The sequence below is a fragment of the Zonotrichia leucophrys genome, chromosome 1, assembly GCF_028769735.1.
Source record: "Zonotrichia leucophrys gambelii isolate GWCS_2022_RI chromosome 1, RI_Zleu_2.0, whole genome shotgun sequence".
In the NCBI taxonomy this organism is placed as follows: domain Eukaryota; kingdom Metazoa; phylum Chordata; class Aves; order Passeriformes; family Passerellidae; genus Zonotrichia; species Zonotrichia leucophrys.
Window position 1 is genome coordinate 111,236,861 of NC_088169.1, and position 12,913 is coordinate 111,249,773.

The window sequence follows — 12,913 nt, forward strand, 5'->3', positions numbered from 1 at the left end:
GAACTTTGAAAACTCTTGCTTGAACTGCCCTCACAAAGGCATTTTAACACTGAAAAAAAACCCCAATGTGTTTGGTTATGCTTGAAAAGTAGGAAAAAAGAGCTTTCTTAGAAATGCTTTTAGAAATTTTAGGACCAGAACAGAAGACTAGCACTTACATGAATTCATTATCTGCTTCAAAACAATTTATTCAGAAGCAATGGAACAGAAACAAATTAAAATGTCCCTTTAGATTTCACTCAGGAAATATATTCTTTTATAGGTCTTTGACTCCAACCTTCTGACAGCTAAAATTAACTTTGCATTACTGAAACAGATAATGTGCTGTCCTTATTCTATTCAGAGATAATACAGTAAATACTGATTAGGTTTAACACATGAGGTTTAGAGCAGAAACATTTCTTAATTTATATTAATTTGTATTTGTGAATGATGTCTGGCTGCCCATTAGGCTTCACTATTTCAAAACTTCATTGAAAATCAACATATCAGCTTTAATATTTTTTGTTGTGGGGATGTTTTTAGTGGTTCTATGTATATGCATTTATACAAATATTACTTTAAGTCACTAAAACCTAATAATAATCATTCTCTTTATTTCCTGCTGCCTGCCAGACAGCTTGCTTGTACAGAAAAAAATAATACATCCCATTTCGGATTAAATCTGTTATGTGCTTTCAGGGAACGTAATAATCTTCATACAGCAGCAGAAAAACGATGACTTTATAGTGCCATAAAATGTGTCCTTTCCCCAGGATTTTCAAGACTGCAATATGTAGGTTAATACAATCAAATCCCAGCTACATAATGTGGCTCACAGTGATGAGAATGATGTAAAAGCACCATGTCCATTATAGGTAAGGGCTTGGTGGCTTTTTTAAGCAATCCTGTCCCTTTTCCCTTTTGGGAAGGCAGCTTGGTCAGTGCACAGATTTTTACGTCACACGTTGCACTGGTCCAACACCCCAACAACCCTACTTCTTCCAAAGGCTCTGATACATTTCTTAATTAAATCTTGATAGTAAAACTGTAGTTCATGAAAACAATCCATGGCGATTTGCAAGCCAGTGTCTGTGCATATTAAACCAGCACTTGACCAGATTGGGATTTTTACAGTTCAGTCAGGTATGCCTTGAAAGCATTATCAGGGATAAGTGGTGGGTATTTGAATAATAAGCACTCTATGTCTGCCTCTGGGATGAAATACAAAGCTCCTCAGGCAGTCTGCAGGGCTGTAAAGCTCAGAATGTTTGGTATTTTGTTCTGCTGCAAGCAGCCACAATTTACTTAAACACCAAGCTATTTTTGTGAACCTTTTTCCCTGGCAGCAGTGGTGCTTCATCAGCCCATGTAGCCAGAGGTGTTATTATTCCCATTCTCTCTAACTCCCCTCTCTGACCTATATTCACTCATCTGTATGTTAGTCTTTCACTTATAAATAGATTTTAAATGTTACTGTGTGAATTCAAACTTATGTTATTAGATAACACCACCCATGCCTACTAAACAGAAATACTATTTTTCACCATCTTACATGCTTAGAACCATACTTTAGATAAATTTCAAGCACACTTCAGACATCTCAGTCCAAATGCGTGCACATTTCAAAAGTGCACTTATTAGTAACTTAGTGAAAATTATTTTCTTGTTGCAGTTAGAGGTGTATTTTATTCCTGAAAAATAGAGTTGCTTTTCAAAGGAAAAAGTTAATCTCCCCATTTATTTGAAATTCTATTTTTCATCTGCAACAGTGACAGTTTTGACCTTGCTTGCTCTGTAGTGACTCCTTTACAAATATAAATGCACCAGTGAAGCCAATGTTCAGCAGCATGTAAGAAGCCAAAAGGGTTGGAAGTGTAACACCTCAGTTAAAAATTATCACCAGAGGCCAAGGTGTAAATTAACATGGAAGACTGAAGGGAAACCAGGAATTCCCATTCCAGTTTAGGATATCCCTATATGAGGTATATGTCATTTTCTACACAGGAGAAGTAGATATCTAGAATTTAGTCTTCATTTAGAAAATGAAAACACTGAAATTGTAGGAAAGGCACCTGAAGCCACATGGAAATGGTCTCTGTGCAGCACACCAGCAAAAAGAAACACAGCCACCAAACCAGCTGGTGTAGATGGTCTCAGGCTGCCCAGACCTGGCATCATCTGGAGCAAACAATTTGACAATAACTAATTTTTTGGAAAGTCATGGAAAATTTCTGCATGGCCAGGAGAAAATGAGGTAGACCAGAAAAGTTCCTGGGGGAAATGTTGCCTGCACTGCATTTGTACATTTATCCATAGGTGCTGGGGCAATTTTCTGCCCTTTAGTTCTTATCATCCCTATTTGCAAAAGCCAACAACAGAGATAAAGACTGTCAGGTGTGAGTGTGCTTAGAGGACAGCAGCTGGAATGAGTGATTCTCTAGGAGGGCACAATTCATCACCCCAACTCATTTCACTCAGTTTCATGGTCAGCCCAGTAAAGCTGACCCAAAGTTTGAGCCCCAGAGCAATCACCAATCAGACTTAGAGCCAGACTTGGCACCTGCTGGGCCAGCCCTTTTGCCAGTGTTTTATGGTGGGAAATGCTGCAGCCATGACTCAGGGCCAAAGCAATGTTTGATTTGAGCCTGTAATCATCTCCCAGATATTCTCCCTCAGGCTGGTAGCTCTTGTGGCACCAAAACACAGTTATTATATATAATTCTTATCACATACTTGGGGTTTTTTCAGATAAATCTAAAAAGATGAAAACCCCCATCCTAACCTGGCAGAGTAACATTTTCACACCATGACACTTGAATTACATGGCTGTGCTGTGGTATGAGGGAGTCAGAATTTGGATACAAAGGATGTTCTGGAGGGGGACAGATATGTGTGACACAGCTGCCCTCTGTCATTACTCTCAGGCATAAAACCTGTAGGCTTTTGTGTTCAGGTTCATCCTGTTAGAAACTGTTTTGTTCTTTAAGAGAGCAAATTTTAGTGCTTGAACAGCGTGGATAATAAAACAGGAGGCAAAAAGGCAACACAGCCAGAGTGCAAGGGCAGCACCTCCTCAGGAAAATGAGGGAAAGAGGGAAGAGAGCTGGAGTGAAACCATGACAAGATAGGATTTATGAGGCATAACAATATCCCACAGCTTTTCCCAGCCCTCTTATGGGAGAGGTGGAGGTTGTTTTTACACATCGGGATCAAAATTTAGGAAGTCAAGCAGCCATCTATCTGGTCTGTGGGTAAGACAGAATTAAACAGGAAAGTTGTGCATCTCAGCTAAATTTCTATAATTTCAAAACAGTACCCTGCTAGCTAAATATAATTAACATATATTATTTTAGAATCAAATTAGCTTTTTCAGATTTTCCTAGGATTCTAAATAAGATAACAGTAAAGGTCATAAAATGATATAGTAATATTTATCTCTGTAAACGATAGAAGAATTTTAAGAAACATATTTTACACACAGTGGAGTCAAAATTTAAACCATAAGTTTCCTTAAATAAGTGTATCTGTAAGAGATGGTATTCAAGGAGTTTAGACAAATTATCAGACTGATATTTCTAGATGCAAAATCATGAAAAATATCTTCAGAGTGATCTCCAGATTAAAAGTGACATACTGAAGGATGACTTAATTTATTCTCTGACATTGAGTTAAATAGGTTTCTCTTGCCCAGAAACGTAAAATAAATAACTGTAAACACCCATAGTGAAAATTCTAAAGGAAAAACCCATCAATCACATTGTAAAAACACAAAAGTTACATAAGCAGCATTTTTAGACCTATTTGGGAAGGTAATACTTTTACCCCACAGCGAGTTAGAAATGCCCATGCTGTTTTCCAGTGGTGTTCATTGCTACAGATTTTACCAAAATCCAGTGAAGGCCTCTGCCCCAACCCCCAAGGGCAGTGGCCTTAGGTTTTAGTAATGCCCAGCCCTCTGGTTTTACTCTAAACCTCCTGGATATCAGCTTTTCCCATCACCTTATCACTCCTGCAAATCAGAGATGGGCTCTCAAGTCAAGCATTTGAGATTATACAGAGGGACAAGAGCCTTAAGTGACTTCAGAGTTGGTAACTGATATTAGAACAGAAGGAGGACTAAAGCTGATTTTAAGATCCAGAGGCAAGTGTCTAATCCTGAAGCCTTTAGTTTCTTTTCCCTTTCATTACCAATTCATCCTAAGGCACAAAATCAGCATGACAACTCTTTTTTGTTTGGTTTGAGGGTTTTTTTGTGTTTTGCAAAGCTGCAGGAAGTCAAAATCACATTAGGAGTGGAAAATATGTGGATGGATTTAGGCATTGGCACCTGAATGAATTTCATGATGATTACATTCCTCTCTAAGGTATGAAACAGCAATTCTATTTCCCTTTTCACTTTTCTCTAGCAAACCTGGAGATCCAATAATGTCATACAACATATTGCAATGTGACAGCAGAGTGCTGATATGTCCTATACAGGCATTTGTCATTTTAGGTGTGGGATGGTTTTTCAATATATTCAACAACACTTTAAAATATTTGCCTAAATTAGATTTTTTACCTTCTGTTGTGCAAATCTAGATTCTTTTCACCCATTCAGGAACATTCAAGCTAAAAGGAGCTGTTGTCAACACTAACAGCTATTTTGTAGGAAATAGAAATCCCTTTGAAAACCAACAGGAAGCAGAAGGAAGATACTATATTCTGTAGCAAGCACAGTCATAGGGATGCCAGTTTGACCAGATGTTTATAATTAACTAAGAAACAGCCAGACTACTACAAATATTGTAGTGCTCCCTGTTCTGTTCAGAAATGGGCACATTCAGAACTAAAATACTCTCTTCATCCTTTTATTTTGAATACAAGAATTAACTAGTGGTACAGGTAACAGAACTGAAGGGATACCTCCCAAAAAATAGGTTTATAGACTCATATTGAAGTTATATTTGGAAGGTAGAAGTCTGCAAGCCAGATAATGCTGTTATTTTCATGTCTTGCTCCCAGTGCTTCTAACAACGCTCAGGACACATTTTGAAGAAATACTAACTAGAACATTATGTATGCATCACTTTTCCCTGCTCAAAGCAGCTGGAATAACTGCAGTGCTTCTAACATATTTCCAGGTTAGTTCTTACAAGTGACTTCATAGCTCAGGCATGACAACAGCAGGTAGAAAGCAGGAATGATTCCAAAAGTAATTTTGGAAGTGAAGGAATTGAAGATTCTATTGTATATTTGTTAACTATGCTCATTAGCTAAGTCAGAATTTAGTAAAATTAATTACATTTTAATTTAGTAGAATCATCTACCAAACAAAGTTAAGTGCTTCCTTCACTTTTTGCTTAGTTTACTTCTTGTTTTTTTTCTCAATGTGTTGCCATTAATCCTTGGTGTGGAACTAGCCTAACTGTTTATACTTAATTTATTTGAAGTTGCCATGACTTGTAGAACTGAGAAAATATACTACTTAAAGACACTAGGCAATGAACCTGACTTTTAAAACTATATACTCATTTTTTCCCCTGGAATACTCCTCTTTTATTTTTCTTTTTTTTTTTTTTTTTTCATTTTTAACGTTCTCTGAAAGTTATTACTGTCTTCTGAGCTGCAAGTCCTCTTCTAGAAGAACAGTTCAAGCACAGACAATTGCCTTTTTCTGGTAAAAAGTGTCCTTGATTGTGGCACAGCTCTGACAACTCAGCCCTAAATCAAGCACGTATGTGGGCAAACTGGAGGAAACAGCCCATTTAAAAAGAAACATTTGTCTCATTCATTGTCCATAGCGAATTTCAAAGCACTACACTGAGTTAGGAATAATCACCTGTACAAAGCAGGGTTGTGAGGGACTCTGCAGAGAAGGATTTAAGGGATCACAAACAATGCCATGCTATTGGAGAGGGGAGAGAAAACCCCACAAAATATTATATTATTTTAGTGTAATACACTATATTTATATATTATTATAGTGTAATACATAAAACATCACCCTAGACTGCTCTGTTCATTTTTGACCACTTTAGGAGGGTCAGGGTCATACTGGAAAGCACACAGGAAAGAACAAGGAAAAAAATCGGATAAGTAGAAACTGTGGACTAAGAAGAAATATCAAAGAAATCAAGTTCTTTAGTCTAAACAAGGGAAGCACATTTGGAAGCCTAAAGGCTGTTGCAGTGAGGGAGGGATGAAAACAGGCTTCATGCCCACCCAGAGCCCAGCAAGCCTGGCAACAAGGGAGGTTTAGCTCCAAATCCTGACTGTGTTGGGAAATGGTGCCTGGGAATTGTTTGTTTCTATTGCTGGAGTGCCTTAAACAAGAGAAAAGTAAATATTTGTCAGATGTGACAGTAACACTGGCATGGTGAAACACTCAAGATTACTGTTCAAAACCAGTTTTCCAGCAGATTATATTTCTGTCTCGTATATACTACTTTCACAAAGTGAGTTTTGCCTTTGCAGAAGATTAAAATTGGGACTGGCATAACTGGGTGTAAACAAAAGTCTTTAAGGGGTAATAACTCCTTGAATTTTATTTTTGTCAACAGCACAGAAACTCTGGCAAAACATCAAAACCCCAACTTGCAGCCCTTGGAAGTCTTTCATTCCTCCTTTCTGGCGAACTCAACAACTACTCAGACATTCATATGAGCTTTTATTCTAGCTTTTATGTCAAAAATACCTACCAAGCATACTTACACCCTTATTTGTGTTTTACCTACTTCATGTCTTCCTTTTGATCCCCTTTCTAACACTTCACATTCAACACATGGTCTGGGGACAAAACATCCTCTGCAGTTTGCCAAAGCTGAGGTACCTATGTGTCAGAAGGGTGCTCACGCAGGAGGCAGGGGATGTTTTACACTCAGCGCTGGTTATTGGGTTTCAGAGAACATAATTGCACACTTGGGAGGCAGTAACTTCTTAATTACAGTCCTCTGGGGAGTGGGAGGAATCAAAGCAGTGTCATGTCTGAAAGGGACTTGACACAAGTAGCCAAAGTGGCCTGATCCCATCAGAGGAGAAAGCACTTGATCTGTGCTCCAGCAAGCGCCCAGCCTTCTTCAGGCACTCTATAATTAAGAATTTAAAATTGCTCCCCTCGGTGCACTTCTCTGCCTCTGCTCTTCTATCAGCTTCATCCCTGAAATCACCAGCCTGGTTAAGCAGCCCTGATTTCTGCTCCCTGCCCTGTGCACTCTCCAGTTCCAGTGGCTGGGGGTGGGATTGTAGCTAAGGCACTGGGCTGGGGGTCAGCTCTCAGTTCCTGCCTGGCCCACATCACACACGCTCTGGGTTTTGGGTGTCTGTCATGAGGCACGTCAGCTAAATGCCCACAGGAATTCTGAATGCATGAAATTATCCTAGAAATTATCACTTTTTTAAAAGTTAGGGCCTGGATGTTGGAAAGAACTCATGCTTGAGAGCAGTGTTGGAGCACATGCTGGCTTTATTTATTTCAAAGTATCATCCGAGTTTAAAAAGAACTAAAACACATTGCTGGATCAGGACATGTGACTGACTAAAAAAAGGGAAAATCCACACCACTTCTAAAGTGTGTAATTTAAAAGGGAATGTAATTATTCATTCTTCAACCAGCAGCCAACCTGCAGCTCGTGGCAGTTAGGAACAAGCACTTTCTCCAGGCATGATTTTTCCATGCATCCATTTCAGGCACTTTCCTGCTTCTTGTCCTGCCCTAGTGCCAAACAAAATCAGGACCCTGGAGTTGAAAGAGAAGACACTGATGAAATCAAGGGTGGCTTCCCTTACAAAGCAGTGTGAAATAGGCACTTATTTTAGCTGAGGAGCAGAGTGCTGCCCAGCCCTCCAACCACCAGCAGTCCAGAGACCACTTAGTGAATTGATTCAGGTCATTTATCCTACAAACCCCACATTTCACAGTGGGAAATAATGTAAGAAACTTTTAGGGTTATTATCTGTAAGTTCTCTTTCTGGGAATACAGCAAACCACCAAATTCATAAAAACTAGATATTATTAACACCACCAGAGATGTCCTCTGATGTGGGTAAACACATCCACAGCTAAAACAGGGTGGAAGACAATGAAATTGCAAGCACTAAACATCTCTTTATATAAAATAGGTAATTTCTTAAAGCTACAACCAAGAAAGGAAAAAACAAATGAAAGAATCTTTTTGTAAAAAATTATAACCTGTAGAAAACTGAACATTTTCAGACATTTTTACCCATCTTGAACTTTGGCACCAGAACAACATTCTCCACAGGGCTGGTGCCTCATTAATACAGCCCCAGCACTGCAATCCATGAAGGAAGAAATGGGGGAGGAGGACTGTGCTAATTTAGCTCTGAGTTCCACAGAAGAGAATGTCACACTCACTCCCCCTCAGCAGTGGGCTTTTCATATGGCTGCATCAGGATGGCTGGTGGCTGAAAAGAGAAAGTGCTGCTGCTGGGAGAGAGCAAGTCAGTCACTCATCAGCCCAGTGCCTTTTTCTGCTGTCCTTAACAACAGCACACCCCTTGCCCTGGTAAAATACTGTCCCTCTCACCTAGTCCGGGTCAAGCTGAGACAGAACAGAACGAGGCATGCTGATTTCATGTTCTAAGTTTTTGTTGAAAACGTCTATCAAAGTGAAAGATCCTTGTGGTTTCTCAAAACCAGGTTTTGCTTATTAGCCTTTTATCCTTTAGTGAACAAAGGGAGTCAAATATGTGCTGTGAATCCTCTAGGAAATATCAGATATTTATTACATGTACTCATCCCATGTGGCTTTCTCTACTGTAGGCTACAGCCTAAGATTATTCCTTTTCTGTTTTCCCATCAGATAAAACAAAATGGTTGTTTTCATCTTGGGGTCTGTAAACCTTTACATGAACAGCTTCTAAGAGATCCACTCAAAACATTTAGGCAAAAATAAACCCACAACTCTACTAGTGCATGACATCAGTTATCACATGGGGACCTGCATTTCTACTGAAAGATTTTTAGTCATCTACACATTGGCTTAAAACTTAAAACTACTGCAGAAGCTAAACATGCCTAAATAATGTCTGCATGGTCAATAGCAGAAAGCAGATAACCCTTGAGAGGATAACAAAAATTAAAAGAGAAGAATATGCACAGAAGACATATCCATTGGGGTCTTACTGTCTAAAGCAAAGTGTCTAAAATAAAATAAAAAGGAAATCTGATGAAAATACAAGAAAAATTGGGATGTATCAGATGTTTAACAGGAAGAGTAACAAGGAAACCCCACTATGGGTTAACTGGCCACAGGCTGCCCTATTTACAAATAATGGAACCTTAAGAGAAGAGAATAGGCAGCAAGGCAAAGCAGGAAGGCAAGCCAACATTTTATACCAAACAATTATTAATGCACTGACAGTCTGAACATTAAGTTAAGGTTCTATAATGAGGCTAACAGTCTGTGAAGATGGTTCAGTCATAAGACTGTTCTCAGCTTAATGGGTGCCATAACCATTAAAGATGAAACACAATATTTGGAAGGCAGAATAGATAGAAAGCAGAACATCACAGCAAACAAAAAAAAAGCTCTTGCTCCATTCCATTCAGACTTGGCACGGCACAGCAGGATGAAAAGAAAATACAATACTAGTTTCTCTGTCATTTCACTGTTCTCACTTCTGGAAACTAAAGCTGAAGACTCTCAAAAGCCAACCATAGCTTAGGCAATAAGTCTTCCATGGTTCCCTCTATAGTTCATGCATAGAGACATCGCCCCCAAAATAAATCAGAGCAGAAACTTGCCTGTGATTTTTTGTATCCTCTAGGGTAATAGATTGGAAGTTTCTGACATGACAAAAGACAGACACAAAGGGAGCTGGCTATAAATTTGAGGACTGAGCAAACAAACATCATGAAGTTCAACACAGCCAAGTGCAAAGCTATGCACTCAGGGAAGAAAAACCCCAGGCACCTGCCAGGGCAGGAAATCAAGTGGGCTGAAATTAACCCTGCCAAAAAGGTCCTGAGGTTACCATGGGTGCCAGATTAACATAAACCAACACTGCACTTGTGTCAGAAACAAAGCAAATGGCTACATTAAAATAAGCATGTCCAGCAGGTCCAGAGGTCATTATCCCAATCCAGTCAGCACTGATCAGGCCAGACTTGCAGTACTTCAGCCTCTTCTGCAAAGAAGGGGGAGATCAAGATGGATGTGGAGAAAAAGGAGAAAGTCCGGCCTATGAGATAATCAGGGCCCAGGGCACATGGCTTGTGAGAGAGGGTGAAGAATAGGGGTTGTTCTCTCCTCAAAGAAGGGGTGATCTATCAGACTAAAAAAAGGATGATCTAGTGCAAATACTGTTAGGGAGGCTAAAGACCATGAAACCAAACTGGTTTTGAGAGTGGCAGGCAAGATAATGAAGAATGACAACATTTACAAACATTGTCTTAATAGGTTCAGGTTGGACACTAGGAAAAACATCCTCACTGGCAGGACAGGGAAGTTTCCCACAGAGCTTGTAATGTCTCAATTATTGAGGATTTTCAAAACTCACAAGTACAAAGCCATGCTGACCTGGTCTCTAATGTCAGCAAGTCCCCAGTACAAAGAGGAGGCTGGGTGAGGCAACCTGCACCTGCCCCATCCAACCAAGATGTCTGTGATTCTGTGACTCACAAAGCCTCACTGTTAATAGGTTTAGGAAGACAAGTATTCCCACACAAAAGGAATGAACCTCTCTGAACTTGCAAGGGCAAACAAAGCTTCAGATCTCTTCAGCCTTTCAATGGAGTGTGTAAGTTAGAAAGAAAATCTTGCTGCTGTCTTTCCTGTTTCACCAAATTAATATTACAAACAATGCTTCAAAGTGAGAATCTGTGGGATCAGCCTCACACCTTGTAAGAAGAAAAAGAAAACCTTTGAAAACAACGTGGCACAGAACACAGGTATTCATCAACTACATTAGGAGTCTCTAGATAATAAGCAAGTTAATGGCAGCAGTAAATCTCAAGTTGGTTATTGCAGGCTGGGGAACAAACTAAGCATGGGGGATGGTTAGCAAAATAGACCTAGACATCATGTGACTGGTAACTGTAGGTCTCAAGTCTTTGGCAGTATTTTTTTTCATGGTTTTTGATAGTGGAGTACCAAATTTAAATGAGATTGGATTTTAACCACCTCCACTATGGGAGGTGGAAACTTCATATTTAGTAGGAAAATAATCTGAAGGTATGCCCAGAATCTTAAAAAAAAATAAAAAATAAAAAGGGTCAGGGGGGGCAGGGAATTGTTTTTTGAACAGTCTGAGGTTTATTTGGTAGAATCCTCACAGTCCTCTCCCATATTTGTGGTGGGGTTTTTTTATATTTCTGCATTGCTTGAATAATACCAGATCCAGGAATGTTGCAAAACAGTAAAGAAGGTATTTCAGGCTATTAGACTTAGCTTAAAGCATGAACTACAAGATTTGACATCCCAAAGAGAGCTTGTTCCTCAGAAAGTTTCAGAAGTTCAAGAGACTTATCCAGTATTCATTGTGTAAGCATCCAAACAAAATTGCCAAGGCTCACCTCGGCACAAGGCTTTGTGACTAACACAACACTGACCACCCATGTCATATCTAGAGACTGACTGAAGCATGGTGCAAACCAGAGATTAATTAACACATATCTGTCTCCTTGCTTCTACATCTCTCTTGAGACTAGTGTGGTATGAAGATTTTATCAGCATTACTGCAATAGCTTCAGAGGCAAAGAAAGGAAGGAGCTATAGAGGCCATTCCATACAAACACTGCTGAAGCTCATTGTTAGCATCTCCAAAATGATCAGCCCTCATTTCTGCAATTCAGAGCTCCCTTCTCCTCCAAAACTCACCCAGTTCTCCTAGGGTGGATCTCAGTAGTAGTGCTCCTGTTTTTAAGCACTGCAGGGTAGAATAGCATTTCTGAAAAACCTCCCAGGAGATCACAGCAGAGTAACTCCTGCCCTCTGTTTCTGATCTGTAGAGCTGTAGGGGGTAAATGAAGGGGCAGTTGGTTGCTTGCTTGCATGTGCCAGTATGGGCAGTGATATGGGGATAAAATTGCTCTGTACTGACCAAATTAGAAATGAGTAACTGAATGTACTTGAATTTATGCCAGTAGTCTCAGTAACGTATGGCAGAAGCTGAGCAGTGACTTATGAGATCTGCCATCATCACCCAAGAGCTTGTTTTATAAATAATAGTTGATTGGCAGCAACTCAAAGAGTAGAAGACAGAAAGATTAATCCCCAGTTAAAGGACTTAGCAGCGTTGCTCCTTGTGGAAGAGAGGATGAATTACAAGTGACGAGGTGCCTCTGCAAGACGCTGCTGTGTTGTGCACGCTCTGGAGAGGAAAGGGCACCGGGGTGACAAAGGCAGCTGACACATTTTTACAGGACAGGCTGGCTGAGGGAAGTGAGGGGGCTGTTCAGCCAGAGGCACGAAGGGAAGCAGCACACAAACCCAGAAGGACTTTCTGCTGAGCCAACATCAGACTTTGTCACATTATCAGTGCAGACATGCACTATACACAGTGAAGAAATGCCCACAAAACACATACACTGCAGTTCTGGCTTACACAACCTACAGGACAACATGCACCTTTGTAAATAACTTCATGAGGCTCATCCAGAGCTGTAGCAAAATTCTGACCTTTCATGGGAAGGCCTCTGTAGGGAGAAAAAACCAAAAGGCCTGTGCAGAGAATTTTCTTACTTCTATGAGGTAAGCTTTTCAAAATAAAGAAATCAGATTTCTCCACCTGTTTTTACCTAGTACACAGGAAACATGTTCTTGGGTAATGCACTGAAAGATCAGTAAAAATACCTTGACTATTCTTCCAAGCCCTGTGGCAGTCAGAGACAAAAATACTAATTTTGCCTTCACTAAATAAATCAGCAACTTAAATAATTCAATCAATTAACAAGACAAGCCTGTAGCTAAAGATATCACCATGAACA

General features: G+C 39.8%; 1 protein-coding gene across 1 annotated transcript in view; it reads left to right on the plus strand.

Annotated features, from left to right (window-relative positions):
- HTR1F (5-hydroxytryptamine receptor 1F) overlaps nt 1-12,913 on the plus strand; it is a 106,205-nt gene that overhangs the window by 59,002 nt on the left and 34,290 nt on the right. The gene's annotated exons all lie outside the window — the stretch shown is intronic.